General features: G+C 48.3%; 1 long non-coding RNA gene across 2 annotated transcripts in view; it reads left to right on the top strand.

Moving 5' to 3' along the window:
- Window positions 1-942: 942 nt before the first annotated feature.
- Window positions 943-11005, top strand: part of LOC115293915 — a 13220-nt gene continuing 3157 nt past the window's right edge. The window contains exon 1 of one of the 2 annotated variants that reach the window (XR_003909671.1): window positions 943-1053. This is a non-coding gene — a long non-coding RNA (uncharacterized LOC115293915). Of the gene's footprint in view, window positions 1054-2221; window positions 2628-11005 lie in introns of those variants that run through there. The other variant, XR_003909672.1, reaches the window with a different exon arrangement.

Genomic DNA, 11005 nt, shown 5'->3' with positions numbered 1-11005 from the left:
AGAGAGAGAGGGAGAGACAGAATCTGAAGTCAGGCTCCAGGCTCTGAGCTGCCAGCACAGAGCCTGACGTGGGGCTTGAACCCACGAACTGCAAGATCATGACCTGAGCCGAAGTCAGACACTGAACCAACTGAGCCCCCCCAGGCGCCCCGACAGCTCACTTCTCAAGTGCCGGCTTTGATCCCAACAGCACTCCTTAAACACGTGCCATTCTGCTCAGTGCTGGGGCTTCCGGAAACGGGCACCCCTCTCCTAAATGCGATGAACAGAACCACCATGAGATAGAAAACACACAGAACCCAGCAAGAAGGCACCACAGGTCTTTCCTGCAAGCCCCGTAGGCACAAGTGTTCTACACAGGGTCTGAGCCAGCAGCCCGACCGCACCCTCAAGGCGCTAGATGTGTGGAGGGCTCGGGGATGAATCTTTGTCTTTCCTAAGGGTGTCCTGTATTTCTCCCGCACTCATGTCTAAGACTCAAAAGCCATTCTTCCATTTCTCTGAGCCCACGGAGAGCCTCTGTGCTCCTTCTGCACATGAGAGCCACGTGACCACAGGCCCCGCCACTGCTCACCGCCCCCCCCCCAAACAGGTGCTTTCCGCTGTGGCAGCAAAACTGGCCACAGATGGCGCATCGTGAAATGTGATCTAGGCTCTTCTGGAATCTTCTAGAAAGGCAGCAGCTTATAGCGCTTCATAGAGAGAGCACCCCCATCTCTCCTGCCCCTTCTGGCCTCTTCCTATCTTCCCCTCCAGTGTGGGGCCCTTACCCTCTGGAGCCAACAATGATCACATCAGCATCTCAGATTCACTCCCCTGTGGTTTTCTTTCAGATTCTACTCTTACGAAACCCTCACAGGTGCCTGCTTCATGCTAGTATTTTGTCTACCCTCATTTATGACAGAATGCTGGTCACTGTGTCATCATTCACATCTGTCATCCGCTGTGGCACACTTGACACCGTTCCACCCAGAAAGACACAGAGAGACGGGGCCACGACTATGGACTCCCCGCTTCCTGTGACTGGCCAGGCGCATGAAGAAAAAGCTTGAGGTGCGTTGTGAGGCTTCCAGAAAGACGCTTCCTTGGTGAGGGAAGCACACATACATCACTTATTCGGAGCTTGTAAACTTTCATTTGGATTGTTGTAGTTCCTTGTGTATCAGAATTAGAGGAGGGAGCTGCAACATGCAAAATAGTGTCAGGACTCCGTTCTCGTTGCTGAGGGGAATGGCGGCCCCAGTGCTGGAGGTGCTTCAGGGCTGAAATGTCCTGCTCTACCTTGTCTCATGCTCTTCCCTTTACTTGCCCTGTTGTGTGAATATTCTGAAAAGAAAAAGTAGCAGGACTGTGCCAGGCTTCAAAGTCAGCGATGGGCTGGTGAGGTGCAGTCTGGGAGCCTCCGCTGTCCCTACAGTCAGACAAAACTCTGTCTCCCGAGTGCGGAAACTCGAGAAGCTTCCGCTGCCTCCACAGTGTGCGGTTCTGGGTGCCTGGTGTCCGGGGAGCTCGAGGAGAAGACACAGAGGACTCTAGTCCAATCGAAGCTGACAGCAAGAGGGTAGGGGGAGCTGTGACAGAGCCCGACGTGGCTTCACAGAGAAAGGAAGGCTCACGTCTGTGTCTCCATCCGCTCAGGCAGTCACAACAAAAATATCATAGACGGGGCGGCTTGTGAATGACAGAAGCCTGCTTCCCAGAGTCCTAGAGGCTGGGGGTCCGTGACCAAGGAGCCAGCAGATTCGGTATCTGCCGAGAGCACTCTTCCTGCTTCCCAGATGCCACCTTCGCTGTGTCCTCCGATGGAGGGAGGGGACTGGGAGCTCTTCGGGGTCTCTTTTACACGGGCCCAGATCCCATCACAGGACCCCTCCCCTAGGCTCCCCAAGGCTCCACCTCCTGATGCAGTCACCTTGGGGCTAGGATGTAACACGAGAGTTTCGGGAAGGGCACAAACATTGGTCTGCAGAACTCTGGTAAAGCGCCTTTCTGCAGACCCCTCTGTGGGAAGAACCATCGCTGAAGGCTCAGGGGCTGCTGTGTCTTGCTGCTGGGCCCCCCTCCCCCTCCTGCTTTGTTCTTGGGGCTTCTGGTAAAATGCGGCAGTTCTGAGCAGAGAGACAGATTCGGATGACCCTTCCCCAGCACCTCCCTCGGGATGGGAGGCAAAGGGCTCTCTGTGCTCTGGGTGCTGGAGGGACGGGTCGGAAGGACCAGCACCCCGGGAAGATGCGCTGAGACCTGGTTATGTGAGTCCCGGCCGGGAGGGCCAACGCACGCTCCCCTTCTCAGCCCTCTGTGCTTGCGGTCCTGAAGCACCCGAAAAAGCCGAGACGGGAGCGTCAGTGCAGAGATGAGGACAGGCGAGCCCTTGGCCGCCTCCGGCTTCCCACAGCATCTGCGTCTGAGTGTCTATGACGGAGACGCTGACAAGGAGCGGGTTCTCGGTGGTGTTGGTGAGCGGCTCCCTTCCCCTCGTGAGGTTCCCCTGAGGAACAGGTGCCGTTAAACAGAGCCCCTCCCCACCCCCCCAGACTCCTGCGTCAGCTGCGTCCTCCTGTTCCACGGGGAAGGACAGCCAGCCGGCTGTTGACCATGGGTCCAGACTCCACTCAGTCTCCTCATCGGTAAATAAGGAATGTAATTTGTAATCCACAATGTTTTTATAAACCACCTTGACCAGTTGTTAAGTGCACAGTTCAGAGGTACCTGGAGGGCTCAGCCAGTTGAGTGTCCGACTCTTGATTTCGGCTCAGGTCATGATCTCAGGGTTGTGGGACTGAGCCCTGAGTCAGGCTCTGCTCTGAGCCTGCTTGGAATGCTTCCTCCTCTCTCCCTCTGTCCCTCCCCACCATGTGCTCTCTCTCTCTCTCTCTAAAATAAGAAACAAGCACACCGTTCAGTAATATGAAGCACTCACATTCTTGCACAACCATTCCCTCCATCCATCTCCAGATTTTTTTTCATCTTCCCAAATTCAAAGTCTGGACCCACTAAACACTAAGCTCCATTCCCGGCTCCTCATAGCCACCATCCTGCCTTCTGTCTTTCTGATTCTGATGACTCAGGGTCCCTCGTACAAATGTGATCACACAGTATTCGTTGCTTTGTGACTCCCGATGTCACTTACTGTAATGTCCCCGGAAGCATTCAAGTTGTTGAATGTGTCAGAGATTCCATCCTCTTTATGGCTGAATAAGATGCTAGTGTCTGTCTGTGTGGACCACGTTTTGTTTATCTGTCCATCCGTCTGATGGACATTTGGATCGCTTCTACCATTTAGCTCTCGTGACTAATGTTCCTATGGACACAGGTGCACAAACATTTCTTTGGGACCCTGCGCAGATCCACAGGCACGATGGACGGGCCACTTGGAAATTCTACTATGTTATTTCAAGACTTAGATAAGCTTATCCATCAAGCTGCCGCTTCCCTTTCATGTTGCTATGTTACTACACTGTTCTGCTTCCCAAGCTTTTTTCTTGACCTACAATGTGCCAGAGGCTCTGAGCTCTCAGAAAGCACCACGGCCACCTCTTCTGCATTAGAGACACATCCGGAGCTGCCTCCTGAGGCCACCAGGTCAATGCCTATCTCCAAAAATGGACCAAATTCCAACTCCTTAAACTATGATTTCCCTGAACCAAATCAATCCTTAGAAGGTAATCATTCGTGCAGCCTATCCTCTATGGTTATGTGAATCAATTTTTATTTTATACATAGTATAATAATGTATACATTATTTGTATGTGTACCTTATTTATACAATGTATAATAACACATAGTATATCATTATATATATACTATATAGTTATAGTTGTATGTATTATATATGTGCTATATATACTATAGTTTATAGCTATATATACTATATATTATACATAAAATAATTTTGTATATATTATATATAAAATAATGTTATGTTTATAATATATCTATATCTGTATATCTTATTGGTTCATTTTTTCAAGCGAACCCTGACAATACACACTCCCAAAATAGATCTCATAAAACTATTTCATATCTGTTGACGAGCTGTTGAAAATCTTTTAATAGGGGCGGCTGGGTGGCTCAGTTGGTTAAGTGGTGAGCTTCAGCTTAGGTCATGATCTCACAGTTTGTGGGTTCGAGCCCCGCATCGGGCTCTGTGCTGACAGCTCAGAGCCTGGAGCCTGCTTCCGATTCTGTGTCTGCCTCTCTCTCTGACCTCCCCTGATTGTGCTGTCTCTGTCTGTTTCTCAACAATAAATTGAAAAAAAATACATAAAATTAAAGAAAAGAAGATCTTTTAATATGTTTTAAAAATTTCATTGGTTGGAACAGGAAGAGAGGAATCTGAGGGTGTCTCTTGGTGTAGTGGTTAAGACCATAAGCTCAGGAGACAGACTGCCTGGATTCAAATCTTGGCTCCACCAAGTACAAATAATTTGACGTTTAGATGGTTATTCAACTTCTCTGTGCCCCATTCCTTTCATCATTTAAGTAACAATAATATTATAGAAAACTTCATGTAAGTGTTTGCTAATATTATGACTATTATTACTAATGTAATTACTACAGGTATATATTAGAAGGAAGTCTTTTTTTTGGTTTTGTTTTTAATTTGTTTAGAGAGAGAAAGAGCACAAGCAAGGGGGAGGGGCAGAGGAAGAGAGAGAGAATCTTAAGCATTCTTTATGTTTAGTGTGGAGCCCGACTCGGGGTTTGAATCCAGGACCCTGGGATCATGACCTGAGCTGAAATCAAGAGTCAGATGATTAACTGACTGAGCCCCCCGGGCACCCCAGAAGGAGTCTTAGTAACAGTGATGGAACAAAGATACTGCGCCAAGAGCATGTTTGGGACAGAGCCGCTGGCACCTGCCTCTGGTGACTAGAAACTTCCTACAGACTCACTGCCCCACACACGCATGCCCGCCCACCCACACAGGCATTCTCACAGCTGCCTGTCATCCACTTTGACTCCAGCCTTCTGGCCACTGCTTTTCTCTTCCCCTGTCTCTCTCCCTATGCCTGTTCCGGGCCTTCATTTAAATCTGGGAGCTGATACTGGACATGAGGTGCGTCCTTCTCCTGTGGCTGAATGTGGAAGGTGCAAACTGGGGGGACTTCCGGAAATGACGTTGCCTGGCCAGGTGAAGAATTGTGTCTACAAAGACGTGACACATCAGGGAGCACGGGAGGGCCTCCTGCAGAACTCAGAACTCCTCCTGAGTCACATCGCACCACAGCCCTCTGCTCTTTGGGGGTCTAGGTGCCTGAACTCACCAGGGAGGGAATTTCTGGGTTTATTTACACCAGTTTGTCAAACGTTTGTAACTTCCTTCTCTGAGTCTCGTTATTTAATGTTTAGGGGAAGTTTTGGACAATTCCTTAGCATATAAACCATAGAAGGGACCAGTCTAGACAAGAAGTAGATTTCCCTCTCATAGTTCCTTCCAAAATGGGAACCAGTTCTGCACATGGTCCTGGTCAAGGAGGAGCCAGAGTGGCTGGTGTTGACTTGGGATCCAACCCAAAGACAGCAAGCTGCTAGTCAACCTAGTACCGAGGCTGAAGGTCAGCCTTGAGATTGAGTGGGAATGCATTTGTACCTTGTCAGCTTAAGTTACAGGGTGTGTGTGCATGTGGCTGACATAACAAGAGGGCCAGAAGCTGAGTAGATGACAGGAGGTGAATGAAGAATCTGGGGCAGGAAAATCCCTTTGGGGGCCAGTGGTGGTGCCGTGGGTGGACAGCAGGGTCCGAGGGAAGCAAAGCAGCCTGGGGGCCCCTGGAGGGAAAGATGCAGGGATGCTAGTTCTCAGTGTGTCCATTTCGGTGGCTGCTGTGACAGGTGACTAAAAGCTTAAAACAGATCTATTCTCTTGTAGTTCCGGAAGTCACAAATCCAAAACGGGTTTCATGGCGAGACCCCAGGCATCAAGCTGGCATGTGCCACCTGAATGCTGCAGGGGACAAGCTACTTCTCGGCCTTTTCCCACCTCTGGAGGCACTTTCCTGGCATTGCCGGGTTCTCTGCCCTCCTCCATCTTTGTCCAACACACTTCACTCTCCTTCCTTCTGCTTCTGTTACCTGGACTTCCTCTCTCTGTCCACAGTTGACACTGTCCGCCCTCTTCTCTCTCTGCGGGGAAGGAGACATTCTTCCACGACCCTTCAAGGTCTCCCAGCTGGTGAAGAACTCCATTTACATGAAATAGGTTACCAGAGTTTTATTATGTGCACACAGGGGTCCGATAACGAAACAAATGGCCTGCCTCGTGGTTTTTATTCTTTTCAGACAAGGAGACAATAACTTTGTGAGCAATTAACAGGATAAAGAAAACAGATGTTTGGGATCTTTAATTAGTGAGGAATTCTAAGCAGAAATTGGGCAGAGGTGGCAGATTAGAGAAAAAGTAACAAGATTTGTTTCTACAGCTTTCTCTGCTTAGAAGATCCTATTTCTGGTGATAAGGATGGTTTTTATTTGTCAGCACAGGGAGAGTGCCTTCCACGGGGGAGATTTACTTCCTGCTTTCTGGGGCACAGAGGAAAGCCTGCGTGTCCCTGCACCTGCTGTTTCTTAAGTAACTTTTATTTAAAATAATCTAAGGGAAGAGGTACCTGAGTGGCTCAGTTGGTTAAGTATCCAGCTTCAGCTCAGGTGTTGATCTCACAGTTCGTGAGATCGAGCCCCACATCAGGCTCTGTGCTGACAGCTCGGAGCCTGGATCCTGCTTCTCTCCTACTCATGCTCTGTTTCTCTCTTTTCTCTCTCTCTCTAAAACAAAATATTAAAAAAAAAATTTTAATAATAAAATAAAATAATCTAGGGGCTCCTGGGTGGCTCAGCCCATTAAGCATCCGACTTCAGCTCAGGTCATGATCTCACAGTTTGTGGGTTAGAGCCCATCATCGGGCTTTGCACTGACAGATCGGAGCCTGGAGCCTGCTTCAAATTCTGTGTCTCCCTCTCCCTCTACCCCTCTCCCACCCATGCTCTGTTTCTCTCTCAAAAATAAATAAATATTAAAAATTTTTTAAAATAATAAATAGAAGAATCAACATCCCAGGGCACCTGGGTGGCTCAGTTTTTTAAGTGTCTAACTCTTGATTTTGGCTCAGGTCATGGTCTCATAGTAATGATATCAAACCTGCATCAGGCTCTGTGCTGGGCATGGAGCCTGCTTAGGATTCTCTCTCCCTCACCCTTTGTCCCTCCTCTGCTTACAGTTGTTCTCTCTCTCTCTTTAAAAAAAAAAAAAAACAATTAATATGCCAGAATGGCCCATTTCAGGGTGGCCTGCCTTCCACCCCCACGTATCCCTGTGATTATATTTAGGGCCCACCAGCCTAATGCAGGATCATCTCCTCTTCTCTAGCTCCCTAATTTAAGTGCATTCACAAAGAAGCATTTTCCATGTAAGGTCACCTTCACAGGCTCTAGGTATCAGGGCCTGGATGGTATCTTTGGGGGACATTCTGCTCCCTACCACACTGGGGTTCAGATTCTGATTCCCTGGAGGCCTGAATTCCAGTCTCTGTCACAAGATTCCTGCAATATCCCTCAATCCCTTGACACGATACAGGCCCTGGAATAGGCTGCCGTAGATCTCGGTCTATTTTTCTGTTTTATTTAAGCTCCTGTGGCTGCAAGAAACAAAAATAAGATTAGAAATTGAAGTAAGAAAAAACAGTACCATGATAAATACAATCTCATCCTTGGACAGTTTAAATATTTCTGTTTGGAAACTTTAGACCTAATAAAAATTTTATGAATTAGCAAGAGATAAAATAAATATAGCCTGAATCAATTATCTTCTTCCATACTATCCATAACCTGGAATGCATGATTTATAAGGAATTTCTATTTACAATAGAAACGAAAATATAAAATATTTAGAGACAAATTTAAGAAGGGAGGCATGACCTTTATACAGCAAGTGACCCAAGTTTACTGAGGAATAAAAACCTTGAATAAGAGATCGACATCCCGCTTTCTAGGTGGGGAGATGAACTATGATAATATCAGTTTTTAGCAAATTAGAAGATGGATTCCACTTACTTTGGGTATGATTTTTCATGGGACATTAGGTTTAATTTTTTTAATGTCTTTTACTTATTTTTGAGAGACCGCGTGAGCAGGGGAGGGTCAGAGAGAGAGGAAGACACAGAATCTGAAGCAGGCTCCAGATTCTGAGCTGTCAGCACAGAGCCTGACACGGGGCTTGAACCCACAACAGTGAGATCGTGACCTGAGCCGAAGCTGGATGCTTAACTGACTGAACCACCCAGGCGCCATTAGGGAAGGGTTTTCAAAGTTACCAAAAAGACACAACTGAAGAGTGTTTCTACAGAAGACCAAGAAGCAGACAAAGGTTCTGAGGTGGCCCCTGATGGTCACTGATGGCCACGGATGTGGTCACAGAACCACAGGGGCCGCGCCCGGGAGCAAGTCCCTCATGTGGGAGCCGAGTCTCGGGTGAGCCGTGCCTCTCTGAACATGTTCATTTTCTTATTTGTAAAATAGATGCATGTCAACATCCATAAATGGATTCTGAAAGGCAGCTTCCCCGAGTCTAAGTAGAACTGCTCCAATGTGTTCTGGAAGCCTGTTTCCAATGATGCAGGCCATACTTCCTGTGACGCTGGAGACGGTGTTTCCATGTGAAGACCTTACATAAAATTGTGCTGAGCCCTAGAGAAAGGGATGAATTAATATTTTAATTGAATGTGTTGGTTTCTTTCATATAAAATTCAGCATGTATGCAAAGTGTATTTAACAGGGACAAATCAATTTCAACCATGTCACAGAAAAATTAATGCATTCTATTTGGACGGAAGCAGTTTTAGAATATTCTCCTTGGAAAGGATGGGAGGTTGGCAGCGGTTTGGCTTCCTCTCTCATTGTGGCACTTTCTGTGAGGTGTCTTTCATCGGGAAGGGGGGCCGCAGGTGATGACGGGGGGGGGCGGGGCGGGAGAGGGGCGTCTCTGCACTGACCTAAGCCCGGAAACAGGACCACACACCTGGGAAACCTGACAAGGGGACACAAGAACGGACCATCATCTGTAAGCATTTAAAGGGCGATGGTTAAGCAGACAGACACTAAGCAAACGGAGCAGCCAAGAGGCAGAGGGGGAGTGAGAGCTTCGCTGGAATAAACGATTAGGTCTGTCAGAAGAAGTTTCATCTAGCGAACTTCACCGAAATAGAAAGCAAATTGCCCGGATGCCCTTGAATCCTTGCCCTCCTCCTTGGGCTCCTGAACGGCGATCCCAGCCCAGGCAGGCAGCCAGAAATGTCTGGGCGCTTGGCGCTGTCCTGACATTTGGCAGCACTGTGACCAGGCACCCCCTAACCCAGGGCAAGCAAGTGCCTGGAGGTTAGGTGTCGCCGAGAGCCCCAGGGGTACCAGCAGGAGCGGAACCCCACGGGAAATCACATGCACCCCTGCCCGGCTCCCCGGCAACCTGCTCCACTTTCCCAGGGGGGGCGCTTTCTTAATAAACCAGCCCAGGAATTCTTCTCTCTGGGAACCCAGCTGAAGTCCTAAATAAATGTTTAAAAATAAAAGAAAACAGCAAAAAAAAAAAATTACAAATAAAAGTCATGAGACACACTGGGACATATTTGCAATGGCTGTATGGTGCAAAGGGTCATAAAGCAGAATGAACGCCCACCTGTCAGTCAGAAAATGACGAGGACCACAGTGGAAAACACAAGACAGAATATGAACTGGCAATTCAATAAGGGGAAAGACAGATGATCAAAAAGCACCTGGGCATATGAGTCTCCCCTTAGGAAGAGTAAGTAGAACAGGAGTCATTTGTTCCCACCAGACTGGAAAATCTAGAACTCTTCAAATACTGAAGGTCTGTGGACGTGAAGGGAAATTATGATTCTTAAGCACTGATGTCTTTATAGCCAGACACCTTGAAGGGCACCTCGGAAGTCTTCCCTGAAGTGTGAGATAGCTCTTCCCTGTGGCTCCGGAGTTTTAGCATCCACATCTGTTGATTCGTTCTCAAAGTAGATGCGAAGTGCGAAGCAGGGACCTGGAACTATGCTGGGCACAGGGAGGCCGCTCCGCACGGTAAAAGGCCCCTGGGAACCTGGGCTAAAACCGCCGCATTTTTGCCTCCTGCACCAAGGGAAAGGGCCCCCAAAGAAATGCGGGAGTGCCCTTGTCTCTGTAAGCGAAGCAGGCAGTACAGGACCCTTTCCAAGGGTCCGGGCTTGCGGTGGGTGAGGAAGCGAGCTAGGGCAGGACGCCATTGTGGAAGACAGGCAGTTCGGTGGTTTGGATCTTAATTATGCTCCTCTCGGAGTGGACAGAACTCAGGCAGGGCTGAGTGGACATTACGCAGAGCAGCCTTCCCTGGCGGTGGGCGGGAAGGTCAGACAGAATGACAGGAATCCTCTTTCATTCCTGAGACTACAGGACTGACTTAACGGTGTCATTCCAACGGGGTTATGGTGTAGCCATGTTGAGCATTATCTGTGGTTCAGTTAGAAACATCCCTGCCCAGGGGCACCTGGCTGGCTCAGTTGGTTAAGCGTCTGGCTTCGGCTTAGGTCATGATCTCACAGTTTGTGGGTTCGAGACCCACATCGGGTTCTGTGCTAACATCTCAGAGCCTGGAGCCTGTTTCAGATTCTGTATCTCCCTCTCTCTATGACCTTCCCCTGCTCACACTGTCTCTCTCTGTCTCTCAAAAAAAGAAAGAAAGAAAGAAAGAAAGAAAGAAAGAAAGAAAGAAAGAAAGAAAGAAAGAAAAGAAACATCCCCGCCGGCCTGCGAGCAGCCAATACAAACCACTTATTTTCTTAATTCAACCCTCTGCTTGGCTGGGGACTTGCGTCTAATGGGTGGAGACAGGCAGTCACTGAATAAACAAACACATGTGTGCCGTAAAGTCAGGCCATGTGAGGGCTCTCGAAGAAAAATCAAGAGGATAGGGGGTAGGGAGAGATACCAAGACTGGGTTGTGCTGAGACAGGATTTTTATTGCTGAAAG

This window comes from Suricata suricatta, chromosome 6, assembly GCF_006229205.1.
Source record: "Suricata suricatta isolate VVHF042 chromosome 6, meerkat_22Aug2017_6uvM2_HiC, whole genome shotgun sequence".
NCBI lineage: Eukaryota > Metazoa > Chordata > Mammalia > Carnivora > Herpestidae > Suricata > Suricata suricatta.
The sequence above is the reverse complement of the archived record's forward strand: the minus strand, read 5'-3'. Positions and strand labels throughout refer to the sequence as shown.